Source organism: Panthera tigris, chromosome B2, assembly GCF_018350195.1.
Source record: "Panthera tigris isolate Pti1 chromosome B2, P.tigris_Pti1_mat1.1, whole genome shotgun sequence".
Lineage (NCBI taxonomy): Eukaryota > Metazoa > Chordata > Mammalia > Carnivora > Felidae > Panthera > Panthera tigris.
Window position 1 is genome coordinate 139,756,551 of NC_056664.1, and position 23,723 is coordinate 139,780,273.

General features: G+C 39.4%; 1 long non-coding RNA gene across 8 annotated transcripts in view; it reads right to left on the bottom strand.

Moving 5' to 3' along the window:
• Window positions 1-23,723, bottom strand: part of LOC122238790 — a 111,915-nt gene that overhangs the window by 51,827 nt on the left and 36,365 nt on the right. For 5 of the 8 annotated variants that reach the window (XR_006217971.1, XR_006217970.1, XR_006217966.1 and 2 more), the window contains exons 2-4: window positions 20,461-20,794; window positions 10,803-10,983; window positions 9,756-9,812 (exon numbers count right to left, since the gene is read on the bottom strand). This is a non-coding gene — a long non-coding RNA (uncharacterized LOC122238790). The remainder of the gene's footprint in view (window positions 1-9,755; window positions 9,813-10,802; window positions 10,984-20,460; window positions 20,795-23,723) is intronic. The other 3 variants (XR_006217969.1, XR_006217967.1, XR_006217968.1) reach the window with 2 other exon arrangements.

Consider the following 23,723-nt stretch of genomic DNA (forward strand, 5'->3'; position numbering starts at 1 on the left):
ACCTTCTGCTTGTGTGTTTATTCATTTTTCTTCCTTTGCGGCCATTTTAATTGGATTCGGGGAGGGAAAAGAGCTACATATTCTGCCATGTTTACCCAGAAAAGGTCAAGTTGAACCTTGAATGGCCTGGGTGATAATGTGGGCCAAATATAGTGTCCGGACCATCTCTCGGGCTACCCTCAGCCTTGAATTTCCTATTTAAATATCTGCTTCCTCCCTGGAAAGGCAGACCCTGTGAATCACCTTTGTTAAATTGCCAGGACCTACAACAGTAGATATTATTAAAAGAATTAAATTCAGATGGTTGAACTCTTGATCATCTACAACAACACCACATTGAACATTTCTTTATTAAGCACCTTGTATGTGCCAAGACCTGGCTTAAACACTTTACAGATATTATTTTATTCACTTTAATTCTCATGACAGTGTTACGACGGAGTTATCATTAGTCATGTTCACAGATGATAAAACTGTGGCTCAGTTGAGCTAAGTGGTTTGGTGACAGGCACACAACTGGCTGAAAGGTGACCCAGTATACACATCTGAGTCTCCCTCAAGCCAAGGACCTTGCTTGCTCCTCTCAGCCACACCACACCCTGCCAAAGCCTAACATCATGAGAATGGAAGCAACGGCAAGACCACATCACACATAGACATGGCATGAAAGAACTTAAATCCAGAAAGCATGTACCAGGGCACCTGGGCGGCTCAATGGGTTGAGCATCTGACTTTAACTCAGGTCATGTGCTCACGGTTTGTGGGTTCTTGCCCCGCGTCGGGCTCTGTGCTGACAGCCCGGAGCCTGAAGCCTGCTTCGGATTCTGTGTCTCTCTCTCTCTCGCTCGCTCTCTCTGCCCCTCCCCTGCTCACACTGTGTCTCCCTCAAAACTAAATAAACATTAAGAAATTTAAAAAGAAAGAAAGAAAGAAAGCATGTACCAAACAAAGATAGTATGGAAAGGTGATCTGAACCAAGGTTAAATGTTGAGCGCTTATTTGGATTTGGCGATTCAGAGGTGAGCACTGCTTTTTAAACTTCACAATTAGTATGTTACGCACGGCAGTTCTAAAAGTACATTGTGTTGTTCAAAACACATCGTCTTGTTTGAATCGCTAAACGAACTGGTCAGAAATCAACTAGCAGTAAATAAGGTGCTTTTAAAGTCTTGAATAAAGAGATTTAGCTCAATATTTTTATTATGCAGGCATAATATATTTCAGAAGAATATCTCAGTAACTAATATGACTAAAAATAGAGAAGTCAAATGCATACTGATTAACACAGTGAATTAACTATCCCCAACTGTAAGTATGATTCAACATCATATTCCCCAGGAAAATATTTGGACTTGGAATTATCCATTGAACAACATATTTTCATTCAAAAACATATTGAAATATAAGCAGTTCTTACAACGCTTGCTTTTAGAATCATCGAATTTTGGCTTTGTTGAAATTACTTCTCCCATGGCTTCAATTTCTTCTGCATACACAATTTGATACCCAAATTGTGAAACAAAAACAGAATTTTTCTCATGGCAAAGGATGCCATGCAATTAGATTCAACATATTTTGAAACCTGACTATAGACGAAGGTCTGTGCTAAGCATTCTAGCGTATTTAAAGCTGAACAAGGCATGTTTCCAAACATCAAGGGAGGAAACAAATACGTTCAGCATAATATAAGGCGGACGTGGGCAGCAGGGCCCTGGAAATAGAGACACGTGCTATGGACATCCAGAGAAGAGAGAGGTACCGGAACCCGGCAGATGAGGGGCTACGTGAGCTGGCCTTGGAAGCTTGAGGGATCTCAGCAGACAGAAGTGGCAGCAAATGGCGTTCCAGTGGAGGGGCAGTGGTGAGGAGACTCCTTAATGGGAAGGAGGAAGCGAGTAACACCGGCGTATCGGACTCAGGAAGTAGCTGGGAGCAGGTATTAGCGTCCTCGGGCCCCCATAACAAATTACCACCAACTTGGCGGCTTAAAACAACACAAATGTATTTTCTCGTGGCTCAAGAAGCTAAAAGTCCAAAAGCAAGGCGCCAGAGGGTCAGTCCGCTCTGGAGGCTCTGCAGGAGAATTCTTTCCTGCCTCTCTCCTGGGTCTGCTGGCGGCTGAGCCCCAGCGTTCCTTGGCATCCAGTCCAGCCCCTGCCTCCATCTCAAATGGTTCTCATCTCTCCCCTCCTCTTCCCTTCCCTCTCCTCTCTTCTCTTCCCTCTCTTCTCGTCTCAGGACTTATCATTGGATTTAGGACCTTCTCTAACCCAGAATTATCTCATCTCAAGATCCTTACCTCTGCAAAGATTCTTATACCAATAAGTTACATTCTCAAGTTCATGGTGGCCATACTTTGGGGGGAGGGGGACACAGTTCAAGCCTCTACAGGGCATCTCTCCCATAAATGTATAATATTTAAAATAAATTGTCCTTGTACTTCTATTTGATTAAGAATTGTATCAAAAAACATCTGAGCAATAAATTCTTAACGACAATTTGATTACCATTTTTATGAATTTAATTTTTAACTAGTCAGCAGGGTTTTCACATTATGTCCAGGTCCGGGTGACTGATTGCCGAGGGAGACTTTCCCAAAACCCCCTCCCACCACATGTGTAGAAGAACCAGTCACATGATATTACTGGATCCATGGCTGTCCCAGAAATCGGCCGTGAGTAATGCAACCCTGTGCAACCCTTCGCCTCCTATACCGACAGGAGAACTGCTCTCCATATTTGAAAAATGCCCCACAAAATACTAAGCAAGCCACATGAATCAAAAGCATTGTAAAAATTAGGGAAGAAAATCTAGCCTATACTAATCCAAAATTTGCTGTATGCACAGGAAGCACTTAGAAGCTGAACCCTAAGAATGGATTTTGTAGGGCATTTCATAATTGCCTTAATTATGGAAAACACTTTTTATTGGATTAGAGGTGCAATTTGATGCTCTTTGGGTGCTGGCTAAAGAACTCAGTAATTGTATAAAATGATGGACAGGCTTTCAGGCTCCTGAACTTGTTTTTTTGACTCTGTGATTTAAGTGTGAAATTGATCTGAAGTCGGTGCGGGTCGTCTATCAAGTAGGCTCGAATGTAAGCAATGCAGCTTCATTTGCACTCATTCGGTACAAAATATCCTTTCGGTGTGTAAAACTCAAATGCGTCTCTTCGAATAGAGAGTCCAATTTATGTCATGCTATAATCATAGCAGTTCTAAACTAATTTAACACCCTGAAGAAGTTAATTAACATCATTAAAAAGTGCATCCAGTCAAGTATAACATGTGACCCAAATAAATAATTGAGTGAACTTTCCTCCTCCAGGGGTGACATGTTCCGAGGCTGTCCTCTTTCATCAGACCTGGTCAACAATTGTTTGAAACGTCTGACACCGACCACATTAGATGATTTTCACGAAGGTGTAAACCTACGTGGCAGCCTAATAAACAACTTAAGTTTCATGGCTGACATTGATTCATACATCTTCTAAAGAGGTGGTGCATGAAATGATCAGAACAGTCAATAATGCAAGCAAAATGTATGGGCTTGAGATAAGAGAGCAGAAAACAAAATCAATGCCTTCCAGCTATTAACAGCATGCAGCAGAGTTCATAATAGATGGCATTAAACTTGAACAAGTTGCATCCTTCAAATCCCTCAGAGAAACCGTCAGTCCAACAGTAATTGCAAGAATAGCATTCACACAAATGAGTATATATGGCTTTAGCTTGGTCACTGAAAGCATTTTACCAACTAAAAGCTACTCACGTGAGTTGTTTGGGGTGCGTTCTTATTGCAAAAATTTTAAAGAAGGTCACTAAGCACACTAACAAGTATCATTAGGTGCATAAAATTTAGATAATGAAGAAAGTCAATACATTGCTATAAACCTTCACACACAAAATAGATGCACAAAAGGGCAAAGCAATCAGCTGCAAATGGATGATTTTTTTCTCCTTTAAAGAAATGAAATCGAGTGGAATGAAATATTGTTATCTTGTAATCAACACAGTCATTTTTAAGCCCTCCAGGTCAGAGAAGTTTCTGTGTCAGAAACACGAAAGGGGTTCTAGTATGAAGTATTTGGGAGAGCCGAGTGACTGAGCACGCTGGCTTGGAGATCAGATCGACCTGTGTTTGATTCACACCTTTACCACTTATTAGCTTTTTCATTTCACCTCTCCGGGCCTCTGTTTATTCATCTGTAAAATGAGATTAATTACAAGCACCTAGCAGTGTTGTTGTGAGAATATAATAACAGACGTTGGAGTAGTCTCTGAATAGAGTGTTCCCATCTTTATTTTCAGGATATGTAGGACTTTGTCCATACACTAAATGTTCTAAAGACTGGTAAATTAACATAAACATTTCAAAACAAGGTCAGTCCTTCATAATCCCCGCTTAGTACAAAAATGATGATGTTGAGATTCAGAGCAGCTAACTTAAAGAAGTGAATGGTCAGGCTGCTCTCTAGCAATGGAAATACGTCCTGGAGAACGGCGCACTAACAGCGACACTCGCACAGGTTACGTTTCTCACTCCCTCTTTATACGTTATCCAGGTGCAGGAGGATTCAGATAATCCGAGCTCACGGTTTCCATTTAACCTTGAAATGATTTCAAGTATCAGAGGATCGCTTCAAAATCCCGGGTCAGCCACCCACAGCTCAGCATCTCAGGAGCACATTCTATTATCTGCTAGTATTGCCACAACTTTCAACACGGCTGCACCATTTTAAATTTCTACTGCTTCTTTTGTTGTTGTTGTTGTTGTTGTTGCCGATGTTGCTTGTTGTTGCTTTTTAGGCAGCATGCATTGGGGAAGAGTCACATGGCACGCCTCTTCTTTTACCAGTTTTATTGAGAAATAATTGACACACTTCACTGTATAATTTTAAGGGGGACAGCATGATGATTTGATTTACGCAGATTGTGAAACGAGTACCACAATAGCTGCAGCCAACATCCATGATCTCATATAGATACAATAAAAAGAAAAGGAAGAAGAAAAAAAAAAGAATTTTCGGGGCGCCTGGGTGGTTCAGTCGGTTGGGCATCAGACTTTGGCTCAAGTCATGGTCTCATGGTTTGTGGGTTCAAGTCCCAAGTCATGCTCCGTGCTGACAGCTCAGAGCCTGGAGCCTGCCTCGGATTCTCTTTCTCCCTCTCTCTCCACCACTCCTCCCCCATGCTTTGTCTCTGTCTCTCTCTCAGAAATAAATAATTTTTTTAAAAAATTAAAAAAAAAAAGAATTTTCTCCTTGTGATCAGAACTCTTAGGATTTACTCTCAAATTGTCCTACATGTCATATAACAGTGTAACCTACTCATCATGGTATACATCACATCCCTAAGACTTATTTATAACTACAAGTTTGTACCTTTTGACCACCTGCCTCCAATTCCTACTTCCCGACCCTCTACCTCTGATAACCACAAGGCTGATCTCTTTCTCTATGAGTATGGCTTTGGGGGGGATGAGTTATTTGTTTTGGGTTTTGTTTTGTTTTGTTTAGATTCCACATATAAGTGAGATCTTACTGTATTTGTCTTTCTCTGTCTGACTTACTTCACTTAACATAACACGCCTGCAAGGTCCATACATGTCACAAATGGTAGAATTTCCTTATTTATGGCTGAATAATATTTCATTGGATGTACACACACCCATTAATACACACACACACACACACACACACACACACACCACAATTTCTTTATACATTCATCTATCACTGGACACTTAATCGTTTCCATGCCTTGGCCATTGTAAATAATGCTGCCATGAACATGAGGGTGCACATATCTTTTCAAGTTAGTATTTTCATTTCCTTCAGATAAATACCCAGAGGTGGAATTTCTGGATCATATAGTAGTTCTATTTTTAATTTTTTGAGGATCCTCCATACTTTTTCCATAGTAGCATATGTCATCTCTTATCTCTCTGATGATGGCCATTTTAACAGGCATGACTAGTTTTTAATTTGCATTTAGCTATATGATTTGCAAATATTTTTCCCATTCCATTGTCTTTTCACTTTGTTAATGGTTTCTTTGGCTGTACATAAGCTATTTAGACTAGTGCAGTCCCACTTGCTTATTTTTTGTTTTGTTGCCTGTGTGTTAGGTGTCATAACCAAGAAATCATCACCAAGACCCATGTCAGGAAGCTTTGTTCCTCTGTTTTCTTCTAGGACTTCCATGGTTTCAGGTCTTACATTTACGTCTTCAATCTGAATTAATTTTTGTGAGTGGTGTAAGATAGGAGTCCAGTTTCATACTTTTGAACATGAATATCCAACTATCCCAGCACCATTTTTTGAAGAGACTGTCTTTTCTCCATTGAGTATTCTTGGCTCTCTTGTCAAATATTAGTTGATCATATATGCTTGGGTTTATTTCTGGGCTATCAATTTCTGTCCCATTGGTCTACTTGTCTGTCTTTATGCCAGTGCTATACTGTTTTGATGACTATAGCTTTATAGTATAGCTTGAAATCAGGAATTGTGATGCCTCTGGCTTTGTTCTTCTTTCTTGGGATTTATTTTTTACTATTTGGGGTCTTTGTGCTTCCATATAAGTTTTAAGATTGTTTTCCACTTATGTAAAAAAAAAGTGCCATTGTAATTTTAACAGAGATTGCATTGAATCTATAGATGGCTTTTGATAACATTGACATTTCAACAATGTTAATTCTTCTAATCCATGAACATGGGATACCTTTCCATTTATATGTGGCTTCAATTTCTTTCATCAAGGTCTTGTGATGTTCAGAGTAAAGCTCTTTTACTTCCTTGGTTATTCCTTAAATAATTTATTGTTTTTGATGCTATTGTAAATGGGATAGATATCTTTATTTCTTTTTCAAAAAAGTTCTTGCTACTGTGTAGAAATACTACTGATTTTATACATTGACTCTGTATCCTGCAACCTTACTGAATTCCTTGATTAGATCTAAAAGTTTTTTGGTTGAGTCTTCAGGATTTTCTAGATATAAAATCATGTCATCTACAAATAGAGACAATTTCACTTCTTTCTTTCCAATTCTGACATTTTTGTTTTTGTTTTTGTTTTCTGGCCTGATTATTCTAGCTAGGACTTCCAGTACCACACTTAAAAGGAATAGTGAGAGCCGTCATCTTTGTCTTGTTCCTGATCTTAGAGAAAAAGCTTTCAACCCTTCACCACTGAGTATGATGTTAGCTGGGGGCTTGTCATATACGGCCTTTATTATATTCACATATGTTCCTTCTTTGCTAGGAGTTTTTATCACAAATGGATGTTGAATTTTGTCAAATGCTTTCTCTGTATCTGTTGAGATGATCATTCTATTAATTTTCTTTCATTCTATTTTCATTTTCTTTCATTCTATTAATTTGATGTATTGCATTGATTTATTTGCGTATTTTGAAGCATCCTTGCGTTCCAGATATAAATCCCATTTGATCATGATGAACGATCCTTTAAATGTGCTACTGAATTTATTTTGCACTATTTTATTGAGAATCTTTGCATCTATATTAATAAAGGATATGGCCTGTAGTTTTCTTTTCTAGTAGGTCTTGTTTGGGTGTGATATGAAGATAATGCTGGCCTCATAAAATGATTTTAGCAGTGTTCTGTACTCTTTGATTTTTTAGAAGAGTTTGCAAAGGATTGGTGTTAATTACATGGCACATTTCTAATGGCAACTGGCAATTCTTCATCACACAGTTGTATAAATTATCACCTTTTTTTCCTTCATTTGTGCCATGAACAACTGTTGAACTATATAAACATTTTGTTGAAATACCGTATACGAAAAATTATTACATGTTAGGAATGTAAATGACTGCCTCAGGACATCGGGGCTGAAATATTGGCTCTGGGTAGGAAAGCGCTCATGGCCCTGGCCCTGTGCTGTTATTTAGTAATGGAAATAGAAACACAGCCTCTCCGTTAGCCAGAAAGGTGATTCTGCAGCAATCAAAGGCTGAAAAACACAGCTGCTGCTGGGCCAGAGTCCCCAACACAGAAACTTCTACTGAAGCAAGTATCTTTTCATTGAGCTCCACTGAAAACCATCAGTGGCTTTTTTAACCTGACTTTGTGCTTCATTTGGTGCAGCTCAGTGCGAGAAGCTATAGAAGGATAGCCCTGGAGAGTAAATTATTTTCTACCACCCCACTAGATAAAGGCTACCTAAAGATGCTGATTTTCCCTTCCTGTTTTCTCAGCACCCATGGGTTACAATGACAAACCTGGTGTGCAACACTTAGTGACTGGGTGACAAAATACTCAGGTTGAGAAAACGATGGTCAAGGAAATGCCCCAAAATAATAATACCACTAAAAATAGAAAACTGAAATCACAAGTTTGATCATTTGGAATGGTTGAAAAAAAAGTTTGTTAGGAAAAAGAAAAAGTGTGCGTGTTGGGAGGGAGGGGTATGTTTAATAATCCCAGCCCTCTCTCTGAAACAGAATCATGCATAAGAGGGAAAAATGAAACAAGCAGAACTATTGGTATTCAAGGACAGAAAGGGCCAGTTCAGACCATGGAACAGGTTTCCAGATCTCTGCTCATTACTTTCTCTGTTCACAGCAGCTGGGGCCTCTGAGGGGCTGGTGTTGCTCCTTGCCCCCAAATACTTTACAATCCCATTGGGAGAGCAATGATAGCAAATATTCAGTGACAGAACAATGTGAGGAGATGATTGTGCCCTGTTAAAGTAGACGATATAAACTTACATTCTGTAGGGGGTTCAGAGAAAGGAGAGGCTGGTGGCAAAAACATCAGGGGCCACCTACCCAGACAGCTGCATTTGTCAGTCTGCTTGTTTCTGGGCTTTCATGCCACCTTGTGTCTTTGACCGTATCGGTCCCCAACCATGGGTGCCCCCATTCCTTTGTTAGGACCCCCATCATGGATGTGTTTGAAGTTTCTCCTTACTGGAGCTGTCCCTGATCACCGTTATCCACAGATGCTCTAGGACATGCAGACCCCACCCCCGCCTCCATAGAACATGTCTCCATGACTATAAACATCTATGAAGCATCTGTGCCTAGTTGACATTGAGGAGAAAAAGCAAGGCAGGATCGTTCATGTACTGCTTAAAATAATAGCAAGCATTTTGCCCTCTTTCATGCAAACTGTTTAACTATTCAATACCCTTCTAATAATTTCACTTAAAGAAGTTGTCATAGGTGTAGATAAGGTCTTAGATGCAAGGATATTCTTCGAAGCACTGTTGACAATAGTGAGAACCTGAAAATATCCTAAGTATCTAATAATAGATACTGCATAGAATATAATAATAGAATAATAATAGAATATAAGGCAACCAACAAATATAGTAGAGCAAATGAATATTTATGAACATAGAAATATGCTTACAATATATTAAGTGGGAAAACCACAGGCTACTGCAAGCAGATACAATGTGATCCTGTAATTCATACATATAGACAGTTGTATATATGTAAACATATATATATATACACACACATATATTTTTAATGCATATAAACATATATATATACACGTATATAAACATATATAAATGTTTATATGCATTAAAAAATGTCAACCACTGGATGAAGTGCATTCATGTGTTTACTCTATTGCTTTGGTATTTTGCTGATTTTTCTTTGATAAATAAAGAGCCCAAACATGGTTATAATGACTATGCCCACAAAACATTGTCCTTTTGATTATGAAATATTTTATGCCTACAAATGAGCTTTTGGAAAAGTATAATAAATACCCACGTACCTACCACCAAGCTTGCACAATTCTCTTTTTAGGCAACTTTGCTTTTAGCGAAGGGGTCTAAGAAATGAACAAAAGTAGGTCAGAATGCTGAAACGCTATGTGGATTTACCCTCCTGTAATGAGAGGTTTCATTCTGACCCTCTTAAACTCAGTTTTTAACAGCCCAGACTATCTCTAAAAAACACCCTTTCTCCCAGCCTCTGCACCAGTCATAGTAACATATAATGTAGTACAAAGAACCATGATTTTTCCCTATTCAGGGAGCTGTTATCATCTGCTGGGGTAAGCTGGCTGTGGAGCCTGGGCCCAAGCCCACACACAACTCACCTCCTGATTTACTTAAATCTTTTTGCTTCCATCAACCACAGGGAATGGGGACACTTACAGGTAACAACTGACAATTTGAACAGAAAATATAGAGAAAAGCTGTGTAAAGCAAGTGGCTCAGATTATAGCTGTTGACTTCTAATATTATTTGATAGATGAGGCCGCTACAATTATCTACTGCTCATGGGTTCCATTACTGGAACAAGAAGCACACAAAATAAGGGCAATTTCCCAAACAATATCTGGGCCCACTTAACTTTGTCAAGAGCCATTTCAGCAAGTGAAGTCCTCCTTGTAAAAGACACAAAGATAATGCGCTGGCAACTTGACATGGGCATTTAGTTCCTACCACATTAACTGCCTTTTGTTATTTCTGCTATGCACTAGTTAAGGCCAAATTGGATATTATTTTTAACTAAGCATTTGTTTTAAAACGCAGTCATGGAATCTACCATTTTTCCTCTAAGATAAAAGAAAAGGAAAAAAAGAGCTCTAAGAAAAACTTGAAGACCTCTAAACAAAAGAGTGAAGAAAAGTTTCCACCTGAATTTTTCATGAATCTTTCTCCCAACCAGCTACCCTAAAATTATCGGAACAGTTTTCATTCTTAAAAACATTATTCTGTGGTTTAACCTTAAGTTACTATTTAAAGATCAAAAAGAAACTGCCTCTAGAGAAAGAAAAAAGCAATACATTTTTGAAAGACAAACAACAAAGTACCTGTGCAGTGAACTGAATTATTGCATCCATGTTAACTGTTAATTCATTTTGCATTTTGAACTTGGATTGAGCCATTGGGTGGAATGAGTTTGGGAAATGTTAGAACTTCATCAGGAATTACACTCGTCCCCTACCCCAATCTTCTTCCCCACGTTGGAGAGTGGCAAGAGGAAGGAGGAGACTGAGGAAGATAAGAAAAACACAGAATAATTCCTGGCTGATGACCTTACAATGGGTCACCACCAGAAGTTCACCCAAAGTGGTTTACCTTTCTCTCTTAGACAGAATCCATGTGCATGGACCTACATAGTACCTTATTTTCTAAATTAAAATCCCTCTGATTTTTTTTTCCTTTTTATTCTTGTTGCTTTGATGTATTTCCAAACCAAAATATGGGAAAGTCTCAAAGACACACAGGATATTGGACTCCTTTTCTTCCTTTCCCTATCCTTTTTCATCCCACTTTTCAAGTGATACACAGTTGACCAGTTGGCCTATCTACTGCCAGGGCTGTGTCTTCCCCTTGACCAAATGCTACAGATGAATCCTCCTGGGTACTTAGCCAAGAAATGTCCAAGTCCCCTAAAATCTGGGTCACTGTGAACATCCATAAGTGGGGCTGGTCCAAAAGCATGCTCCTCTCCAATAATACTCAAGAGAGATGGTTAAGTCTGTCCAGTTTAATTATAACATTCAGGATTTTTTTTTATTATTCTTTCTCAGCTCCTAGAGTCTTTTAAGTCTCTTTTTAAAAGGCCTCTACACAAAAGGTAACTTCATCCTGGAGAAAAAGAAACTCCGACTTGGCCACACCACTTCCACTTGGGCATTGATTAGATGTCTTTTTTTTTTTTAACAAATTCAAAAAGAAAAGGGACACGACTTAAAACTAAAATAGAACCAGGCACATTGTACAAAGGATTATTTCAAGTAATTCTCCTTGAAACTATAACAAAGGAATGTTTCCTGGGGATTAAATGGACTGTCAGGTAATCAGAAAAGTTCTTTTAGGTTTTTCCTCAGGAAGAAAAAGAGCACTTTGGATGGATTTTGTTCCTGGCATTTTGTGACACTTTACAGCTTATTCCCTGGTGTCACACCGATTTATTTTATTATTCATGAGCTCCGGGAAGGAAGGAATGATCTCAGAGGTCCCCAGCTGGACCACACTAATAGATCCTTTTCCTATCCTCCACCTTCTGTTACTTTAACATGGATAAGATCGTTTTATTAATATGGATAAGATTGTTTTATTAATGAGAACAAATGGGTCTCCTGAATATCAGCCTCTCCTTTGGTCACTCTGGAACCTGATATACTTGATTAATTGATCTCCAACTTTTTGAGCGCCCACACTATTTTTGACACTGTACTTTTAAGAAATTAGGACCTACATGAACAAAAGCTGTACCTCCAGGAAGTTACATTCTAATGAAATAAGACTGACCTCCATTACTAATTGATGACACTACAGTCAACTATCAATTATTCATGTAAAGATTATCCCTGACACGCTTTGTAGAGCATTCGTTGTGAATTTCTAAATCCTAGGCTCTCCTACTTTTCAACCAGACAGACTTAGGGGATGTAGTGTGAAATTCCTCACAACACTAGAGATTTTGGTGCAGAAGGAAGCAACCCAACTGCCCCCAACTGCCTATGGATCTTAATCTTCATTCATTAAGCAGGCATGGAGTACTTTCGAAAAGGTGCTATGTCAGGCACCACAAAGAAAGATGAATTAAGTGTGCAAAAGGTATACCGGGCTCCCAGATAGGAGGGGCTAATTCTACTGGTAGAAAGAAACAGAAAAGAATGTGAATGGGAAGAGGACACTTGACTTGAGTAATGGAAATGCAGTGGGTGTCGAGGGGGTGGACAAAATGAGGAGACATTCTAGGCGGAGTCTGAGCAGAGTTATTTAACTGAGCACATTATTTAACTTTTAGATAATGTGATGCGCTATGGAATTTTCATGTTTAGCGTGACCCGGGGGTTAGCAAGTGGAAGGAGGTAATGCAGTTGCTAACAAGAGACAGAACTGAAAAGATAAGCAGAGAAGGGGCCTCCACAGGACTTCTCGCTTTGGGTTTTAAAGGGATAAGAAGTTAAGCATGACCCCTCTCCACTCAGCGTATGGCTTGGGTAACAAAGTAGTTGGGTGCCATCACTAAGACTGGGAATCCTGGAGGAGAAACATTTTCAGAGGAAAAAAAACGGGTTCAGTTTGGGACCTTTCCCTCACTACTGTACTGAGAGTTGTGAATGGCTTCCAACTCTTAATATTAATTCCTGGGTTCCACAATCGACTGCTATTGGGCTACTTAGTCAACTGAAGACAAGAGATTATTCTCTTACACACCTCCATTACGTAAAATACATCTCCCATCATCTGTGTGGTTTCTTCAGCCTACCTGCAGACAGGGAGATTGTCTGGATTTTCCCAGAAATCGAGGATCGATTATTTACATTGCTCAATCTAGGTTTTTTTTGTTGTTTTTTTTTTTTACAATTTAGTGTAGATACTGATACTTCCTCTGCTTTAGTTTTGGACATGTACATGATACACAGACTATGTTGGAGATAATTTCTCAGGTCCAAAGGAAACGACATCACAATTAGCCTTAAGGTTGGCCCACGTGGATCATGGAGGAAAATGGTGCCAAAATGTCTAGCAAATTTCACTAGGAAGTTAGCATATTCATTCATTCATCCATTCATTCATTCGATGCGTGTATTCTGAAGACTTACTACATGCCAGGCCAGTGGATGGGGGAGCTGATTAAGAACCCTGCCCTCATGAGCCAAAGCATAGGAGACTCTTAAAAACTGAGAACAAACTGAGGGTTGATGGGGGGTGGGAGGGAGGGGAGGGTGGCGGACGGGTATTGAGGAGGGCACCTGTGGGGATGAGCCCTGGGTGTTGTATGGAAACCAATTTGACAAGAAATTTCATATTTAAAAAAAAAAAGAAAAGAAAAAAGAACCCTGCCCTCATGGTGCTTTCATTCCAGTGGGGTGGACAGGACACCCGACATGAAGAAAACCGGATGGAGTGGCAGCTTCAATGGTGGGAGGGGGGCGTCAGAGAAGGGTCTGCTGAATAAATGCTATTGCACTGAAAGCTGAAAAATGAGGAAAAGCCATGGAGGCCAAGATTCGAGGGAAAACATTCCAGAAAGGACAGCAGAGGAACTAAGACCAGAAATGGCCTGGTGTGTTCAACAAACCGAAAAGCCACCCGTGTGGCTGCAGCAATGCCGGCAAAGGGACAGTGAAACAGGCTAAGGGGGAAAAGGAGGCCGGGCAGATCCCGCACAGAGAGGAGCAAGAGCTTCACCTACACGGGATCAAAGCCATTTCAGAGCCTCTCAGGGACCTCAGTCACGTGCCCGAAACTCTCAGAAACCTTTTTTCCCCTGTTTCTATCAAAACAGCAGCAGTAATAGTTTTATCACTTGAGAAGGGTAACTATGCAACGCCTGGCACATAGGAACAACCTAAGTAGGGTTCGTCCCTCCCCCTCCCCTTTTTCTTCTTGTAATAGCAATCAAGGAAGCCAAGGTGGCTTGTGTGAACATTAAGAAAAATGAGCCTTCTCTGGTCTCAATGTGTGAGGTCTTCCTTCCAGCAGCTCCTGATTCCTGGAGGTAACCTTCAGCACTGCCCCCCTTTCCAGGAACCCGGGGGGCCAGAGGTCAATGTTGCCGAGATAGATCAGGTGATGCGATGGTGAAAAATGGTCCCATGTGAGCCTGGAGACCTTCAAATTAATTTCCTGTGTAACCCTGGCATTTGTGAGCTGAGGTCTCGCAAGTTAAAAATGAAACAGGAGCTAACTCTGCAAGATGAATGCTTTTTAAAATCAACAATTACTTTGAAGTCCTTAGAGAAAGGTACTTTAAAATGCAAGTTATTCTGCTTGATCATCACCTATTTCCTGCCTCCTGAGGGCGAGGGGGGGGGGGCGCAGCAGGGAATACGGAATATTCCTGATTTGCTGACCTCCCTCCCCAGCTATCCTTGACGGCAGACTGAATCATTTCTGATATTTAAGACCTCTTTCCTCTTTGATCACCTCACCATCATCTCTTCATCTTTTCTACGTCCTGAGAAGCCCAAAGAGGTCTGGCACACCCCTTGTGGTTCTAGATTCTCCTCTAAGAAGAGAGAAGCACCTGCTTTTCTCCACGACCAACACTCCTCAATTCCGTCTCCTCTAGCCAGTCGCCACAAACTCTCACTCAAGGACTGGACACTAGAGTTACGTGTTCCCAGGCTCTTCTGCAGCGTGCCTTTGGGCTGGGTACCCTGCTGAAAAGGAGGGTAGAAAAACAATGACAGCCCAGTCACTCACCGTCACAGTAAGGGGACCTTATACTTGCTGACTTTAAACCCTGGCTTAAAAAAAAAAAAAAAAAAAATAGGGGTTGATCTAGGTACAACCTTTGTCTGCATTCTCATGAACACTCAAGCCTTGGAATTGCTGTAATATGTGCTCAATAAAAAAAAGTCACTTGTGGGGTTTAGGTATGCAGAATTAATTGGTCTACATCCAATCTCTTCAAAACCTGTGTGTAGCGAGTGGACTGAACGGCGGCCCCAAAGGAATAATAGGTCTACATCCTAATCCTCAGGAGTAAAGGAGAGGAGAAAAATCCCCCTTGCTAGGGCAGACATGCTCTGGACAGAACCCTGCTGGGCACCAAACCTCAGACCGAGAGACGGACAACCATCTCTTTAGCTGTGACTCTGAAAAGAAGATTCAATATCACACACGAAGGCAGGGAAGAGACCAAGCACATCTAAGGCTCCTGTCTGTGGACAAAAACTGGGTCTGGACACGATTCAAGGATGAGTAATGACAGGAAAACAGCAATAAGCAGGATCCACACTCAAGACGTTCAGTGGAAGAGAGCTCTGTGAAAATGATCTACTGCAGGATCCTGAAAATTTTTAGAAAAGTCTTTTTGCGCCCCACAGAGTACAAAGAAGGGGCACCTGGGTGGCTCAGTCAGTTAAGCGTCCGACTCTTGATTTCAGCTCAGGTCACGATCTCGCGGTTCATGGGTTCGAGTCCCGTGTCAGGCAGTGCAGAGCCTGCTTGGAATTTTCTCTCTCTTCCCCTCCCCTGCTCTCTCTCTCTCTCTCTCTCAAAAATAAACAAACATTTAAAAAATTGAGTACAAATAAAATAAGCTTCTGTGTACAATAAAGAGAATAGGAACAAAGGGAATCTTAATGCTTAGAATGTAACAAAATAAATGGAACAAAGGCAAATAGAGGCAAGAAGAGAAAAGGGTACTGCTGTGCCCCTTCTCTTGGAAGTGGGGAGACAAGCCGAGGGGGACCGTTCACCTTAGCCTAGAACACTTACAGAAACATGTCCCACAATGCTCCTGAAAACAGCAACGGAAATGCCAAAACCTAGTAGAACCATAAGTAGAATCTGTTTGTTTTTCCAAAGTGTTTGCTGAGTGCCCGCTATGACTAGGTGCTCAGCATGAACTAGAAAGATACAAACGTTGCCAAACTTTCCAAGAAATGAAAACATAGTTTACATCTAAAACATAAAAATCAAAGAAAGCAGCAAAGGAAGCACAAAATAACATACAAACCAAATACACTGCATATACCGATAAGTTTAAATGCATTAAACTCTCCAATGAGCTAAAAACTGGCTGGGTAAAGATCGGGAAAGACAGAGTGAGAGAAGGGCAAGGGAGGAGGTAACATAAAGCAAAACGTCCTCCAAAAAAGTTCAGAATATGCAAAGAGGTATCAGGGCAAAGTTATATATATATACATATACATATACATATATATGTATATGTATATGTATATGTATATGTATATGTATATGTATATGTATATGTATATACATACATATATACATATATATATATATGTATATATATATAACATAAATATATATACATATATAAATTATACATATATATACGTATATATACATAAATATATTTATATACATACATATATGCAGGACACTTGATGCTAATATCATGTGAAAGAACTCAAGAAGACTAAAAACTTTTGAAAGAATAATTCCATTTCTAATAACTCACCTTAAGTAATTATGATGGATGCAGAGAGAGAGCTGCAGTAATGATCATGGCTACCTACCTCATTATAACAGAGAAAAACGGAAAATAACATAAGTGACTAACAATGAATGAAATAAAATAGTTCACACCCACACAACTAGATACTATGCAGCTATTAAAATACGTCTGCAAGCATATCTGGTGACTTGAGACAATGCTCAAGATACATTTATAGTGAATCAAAAACACGTTACTCATCAGCCTGTATTATGTGATCTGATTTTCTTTTTCAAAAAGTAGTCTATTCATAAACACCAAAAAGCACAGTCCCAGCAAATTGCATGCATTCTTTGACACCTATTTCCTTGCTGCATTTTCTTTTTCCTGCTCTGTTCCTTTTCTGTACTTTTGTCAGCAAATAGTTTTAAGTTGTCCTACGGCTAAATGATTCTAAACTAAATGGTGTCCTAACTTGTTTTTGAGATAAAATATGTACAACATAGAAAAGTGCAAGGAAAAATCGTTGCCTCTTAACCCACTGCCCTCTTCCCGCTGGTCCCTCCAAAGGGGCGTCCAGCTACCCAACTACTCAGGAGATCATTCTGGAAGTCAACATAGACCCTTTCTTGTGCCTAATCCCACATCTCCAAGCCTAAATTGCTTCTTCCTCCAAAATGTCTGGCGTCTGTTCTCTTCTTGCTCGACCATTGCCAGCATCCCAGTCCACCTCACCCCCCTCACCTCTGTCTCCTGCCTGTCCTGCTCCAGAGGCCCCCAAATGACCCTACGTTCACTCTCCCTCACCTCCAACTCTGTACTCACTCCACAATCAGAGTGTTTTTCAACAGGAAACCGGGTCACGTCCTTCCCTTGTTTAGATTCTTCCAAGGACTGCTTGTCCACGGGGGATAAATGCCGCCAGGCACCTCTGATCAGGCCAGGCCCACCCTTCCACCTTCCCTGCGTCGCTGGCCACGGCACTCACCAGACTCCAGCAGCCTGGCCCTCATCCTCTGCCTCAGCCGGCTCCCCGCCTTCATGAATGTGACTCAGAACTTCATATATATGCTGTTCCTCTCTGCTCCCCGCACAACCATGGCTCATCTCTCTTACTGAATGTCACTTCCATCTGGAGACACTTGTAGACCTTCCAGTTTAACTGGGTTCTCCCCCCATTATTCTGTCTAAAAACACTACTTTTCTTTATGGTACTTATCATACTTTTTAGTTATCGACCTATTGGATTATTGGGGGGATATTTGTATCCCCCTCCAGATTATGAGTCTTCTATGGCTGAGGCCTTGCTTTCCGATTATCAGTGGACACTCAGCACTCGGTGCAGAAATGAGAGGAAGAGAATTTATGCAGCACTCCCTCTCTACCAAACAGGTATAACTCCTTCAGTACCAATAACTCATTTAATCCTACAACGAAGCTCATAACGTAAGGCTACCATTATTCCCATCTTACAGGCGAGGAAACTGAGGCACACAATGTTCAATTATTTGTCCAAGGCCTTGCTGATAATGAATGGTTGACCTGAACCTGAAGCCAGGCAATGGGACTTCCTATTCCCTGCTCTTTACCATTACGCTACGCTGCTCCTCACGGGACATGTTCCGGACATTTTCTTCAATAAACCCCACTACCCTAAGGAACTATCTTCTTTCAATGCACGTATGTGGGCCTGGCGTTGTTTCGAGCATAAAACAGGAACCACATTCTCTGTACAACCTCGGCTTCCACTATTTTTAATTAATGCTATACGGGTATAAGGTTTTCATGGCGGCATATTATTCCAATATACAAATCTATCTGAATTTATGTAACCGTTCTCATATTTACGGAGCTTTTGGAAGGTGTCTTTATTAACCTGGGCTACCCTGACAGAATGCCACAGACTGGGTAGCTTTTAAACAATAGAAATGTATTTCTCACAGTTTGGGGGGGGAGGGGTTGTGGAGACAGCCTTCTTCGGTGTTGCAGATGGCTTTCTTTTTCATTGTGTCCTCACATGGAAGAGAGGGAAAGAGCATTCTGGGGTCTCTTTTATAAAGCACTAATCCCATTCATAAGGCCCCCACTCTCATGACCTAATCACTTCCCAAACGTTCCATCTCCTAACACCATCACCGTGGGAGTTAGGAATTCAACCTATGAATTTGGGGAGGACGTAAACATTCAGTCCATACAGAGTGGTTTTTTTCTCCTTTAATTTATTGCTATTTTAAGTGGCTTTATACTGAGATTCTTGAACATAAATTTTGTAAATGCCTTATGATAAACCTTACGGGTTTAGAGGTATATTGACTAATTGCCTTCCCAAAAGGCTAGAGGGGAACTGTTTCCCCATAGTCATGCCAAACGAGGCCATGGCTGCCTCTAAAATCACACGAGGGGTGTGAGTGTTCCTCAAAATACCTATGGGTAGAAGGTATTTTATATCATATTTGGGGTATTGCTAAACTTGGGTTCTGATCTGGATAATATTAAAATTGTTTTCCATTCATTGATTAGCTGTTTGAAAGGGATGATAATATCAGTGTTTACACAGATATTAAAGAACTGACTCTATCCCAGTTTTTGAATAGTACTTGTGCTATTAAGAATTATAAACACAATCTTAGGGGAAGGGTCATTAACTCAGATTTAAACTGAAATTTAAGTTTAAATTATATTCCAAAATATGATGTTATTCTTTCCTTTTCCATGTAAAAACCACCAAGCAAAATATACATTTTTACCACCCGCTGCTCCCTCAATACTAGTTCCAAAAATTAAACAGTTTAAAAAAACAAAAAAGAAAGAAAGAGTTCCCAGAATAGAGACCCCAACAGAAACACAAGCTCTGTATGTAGGCTAGACCACAATGATAACACTGACAGGAAGGTGTGATTAGACTAAATTGACAGGATCCGCTTGCTTGTTTTTCTCCTACAATCCCATGCTCCTGCAAACAACATGTGGAATGTTCCTTGATTACAGTTAAGAAACTGTACCTTTTTATTGCCTTGCATTCCCAACGGACTGCAGTGAAATCTTGAAGCTGACATGATAGATAGTTCATCTCACCATTGGAATACGACACCGGAGTAAATTTTTTAAAAATGTCTAAATCCAATATATCCCATTAGAAGGGACACTATAAACCCACAAAAAAGAGCAAATTGGAACATATTCAATTATCACGGAAGAAAAGAATTAACCCAGAAAAGTTAAGAACTCGACTAGTACGAGCAACCATAAAAGAAACAAGAGAAATGGAAACTCATGAAAAATGCATGGCCACTCCAATACGTATTACCTGTTCAGACAAAAGTTAGTTGCACATGAAACTTTGCTATTCAGAATTTTCAAGGATCAGTCTACAAACACTAATCCACTCGATGAAAAATATTTATAATATCCATGGACCCTGTGTATGTATACAACCTAGGGTTTACAAACAACAAAACCTTGGTATCAACACTTGCTGAATTTTTACAAGTAGTGAAAGGTTTCATTTTAAATATTCACACAAGCAAGGAAAGCTCTCTAGCACCTCTTGAATGACACCATGACCTCTCATTTTGTAAAGTAACTAATTGATTTACCTTTTAGTTCACATCCAAGTTAGTCGGCATATAGTGCAATCACGATTTCAGGAGTAGATTCCAGTGATTTATCCCCCATGTATAACGCCCAATGCTCATCCCAACGAGTGTCTTCCTTGATGCTCATTACCCATTTAGCCCATCCCCCTGCCAGCAACCCTCAGTTGGTTCTCCGTACTTAAGAGTCTCCGATGTTTTACCACGACCTCTCATTCAACTGGGTTCTCCAAACAGGAGCAACTTGCAAGTGGATTCTACAAATGGAAGGTGCCAGTGTAGTGTCGGGACCTCATACCAAATCAAGATCATTTGGCGTAGAAGAAAGATCTTCTCTCTTGGTATAAAAAAAAAAAAAAAAAAAAAAATTACATTCAAAAACTATTACTATGCTAAACATGCTTTTAAAAAGTTTAATCCTTTTTTAAAAATGTATATATAAAATAGCCGTCAGTAGAAATGTGTGAAACCCTAGAACTGCAGCCCAGAGACATTTCATTCCATTTGGTGCTAAAACTCTGCAAATCACAATGGAAGTAAATCCCCTCGGATCTGTAATTTAGTCATCCAGCTGAAACTGTCCTAAGAAGAAGGTGCAGAGAAGACTGGCGGGAGGGAGAATAATCATGATTTCCCTGAGTTCATATGTCAGGGCCTCCACATCGGATATAGGAAAAAGGGGGCAGCGATTCAAGCTCCTTGGAAGAACTTACTGCAGAAGGAGTAAGGAAGGTATCCTTCGTCCTGTGTGAAGACAGGAACAAAGAAGTAAGGGCTGTGACTTTGGCTCTAAACTATCTTGAAGGCTTTCCAGAAGCACATGGAACTCGAGAAGAGATGACACAAAAATTGCTTTATGATGCCCGGAAACCCTGAGGTGAGTAAAGGTTTAAAACTGGAATTTAACTTTAACAAAGCAAGCAGTAATTGAAAACATGTGAGACAAGTGAGTGGTCATCCTTATGTATCTGTATGAAAACTGCCTCAGAGCTAGAAATGGCTTTTCAGATTACATAGTTTAGTGGCTTGATTATTGTAGCTACCAGAATGCTTTCTTTAGAAGAAACCTTACACAAAACACCATGACAAGACACTAGTGAAAAAGAAAAGAACAGTCCAGGCAAGAACGGAAGGCCCAGAGCTCACGTGCGTGGCTCCAACCATTTCAAAGACCTCCAAGTTGACTCCACAGAACACAGTTGGAAAACCACTAATCTGGTCCAACACTTTCACTCTCCAACTGAAGAGAGAAAGAATGATTGATTGATTGATTGATTGACTCAGCAACATGCCCACTGTCATGCAAGTAGAACCCAGAATTAGAAGTCAGTGCCTCAAAGTCCTGCTTCAGCATTTTACCTGTAACACAACTCTGCTTGCAAAGGGATCTCTTCATAACTTGTTCAAGAGCCTATTTTTTCTTATTATGAATAGAGAAATGCATCTAATTCATATGTGTGCAATGTTTTAAATATTTTTAGAAGTTTCTTTTGAAAAAATATCATGGATATTCATGACAAATATTTTGAGTCTCGAACATTCCTGTACCAATCGATCTCAGCACTGCACAAAAAGATCCATCAGTAAGTTGACACAGACATGATGCCAAAGAGGAAACCGTGGGCCCCAGTGGGGCTCACCCTGCAAATCCAACTTCTTTCAGTGTCCAAAATTGTCAAACTGAGTTACTAGAGATAGTTACCACTTAACTAAAGAAATAAATCAGATTTCTTTCTAAAAGTAGATGGCAACAGCAGTAGAATAATATCTTTGACATACGGAAAGAAAAGTGACAACCAAAAAATTGATATTCATCCAAATTATCATTTAAGAGTAAAGACAACATAAAGACACTTGAAGGCATATAAAGACTAGGAATGTATCACTCAAGGAACTGGTGTTTTTTAAAAACAGGAATTTAGCAGGAAAAAAAGTGAACAAAGAACATGCGGAATTTGAGACAAATGTAGAACTTTTTTAAAAAGTTAATAATCCGATTAAATATTGGCTATAAAAACAGCAAATAATAACTCAAAATTACGATAACAGTCAACGACAACCCAGTAGGTACCTATGCTAAGACTCACTGTCATTGGAAGAAGGAAATACTGAATAACTACAGACTTTGGTTTTCTTAAAATGTGGATAAGTAAGAACCTTTAAGATTAAAAGTAACCTCTAAACACTATCAATGCAGTTTGCAGCTTCCAAATCATCTGAATAGAATATTAAAAACTGTGTCATTGCAACAAAAGGCAGGGAAGGGAAAGGAGAAATAAAGAAAAAAATAGTGAACAGAATACACAAGATAGTAGAACTAAGTTCAAATATACAAGTAATCATAATTGTAAATTAATTAAGTTCATCAACTAAGAGGTTATCATACTGATTTTTTAATCAAGCCATATGCTGCTCAGAAGAGAAACATCTAGGAAAAAAAACACGCAGGAGAATGAAGATGAAGGGCTAGAAAAAGATATAGCCTTTAAATACTAGACAAATAAAGTTGATGTAACAATATTAATATCAGACAAATATATTTAAAGTTTGAAAAGAATTAATAAAAATAAATACAGTATATAATAATAAAAGACACAATTCAACATGAAGATAACAAACATGAAATTAGTATTCATCGTAGCTTTAAAATATATAAAGCAGAAATTGGCAAACTTAAATGAAAAAACCGGTAAATTTAGGATCATCGAGGGAAATTAGTACCAGTTGGAAAACAGCAGCTTGGAAAAACAAAATTAACTAGCTTGCTTAACTAGGTATAGAGAGAACCCCACACCACAGAAAGACTATATCATCTATCATGAAAACATAGAACGTTTCCAAATATTGGCATGATACCAGGATTTTAAAGAACAAATATCATTCATACCATCTCTTCTGATTGTGGTTCATTAAATTTGAAAGCAATGTTGCAAAGCAGCAAAAACATAACAAATGTATATGTTTAGATATCTTAAAGTGAATTATCAAATAAAGCCTGAGTTAACAAGAAATTGCTACATATCAAACATGTGGATGAAGCTAAATCACTCTTCAGAGACAAATTTATAGCATTAAATCCATTTACTAGAAAACTGAAAGAGTAAAATAAGTGTTCAATTCAAGAATCTAGAATAACTGAAAAGTAAGCCTAAAGAAAATAATAATAAGAAAATAAGATTGTCATAAAGAAACAGAAACAAAGCAACAATAGAAAGGATAAAATTGAAAGGAGATTCTTTTATTTTTTTTTTTAATTTTTTTTTAAA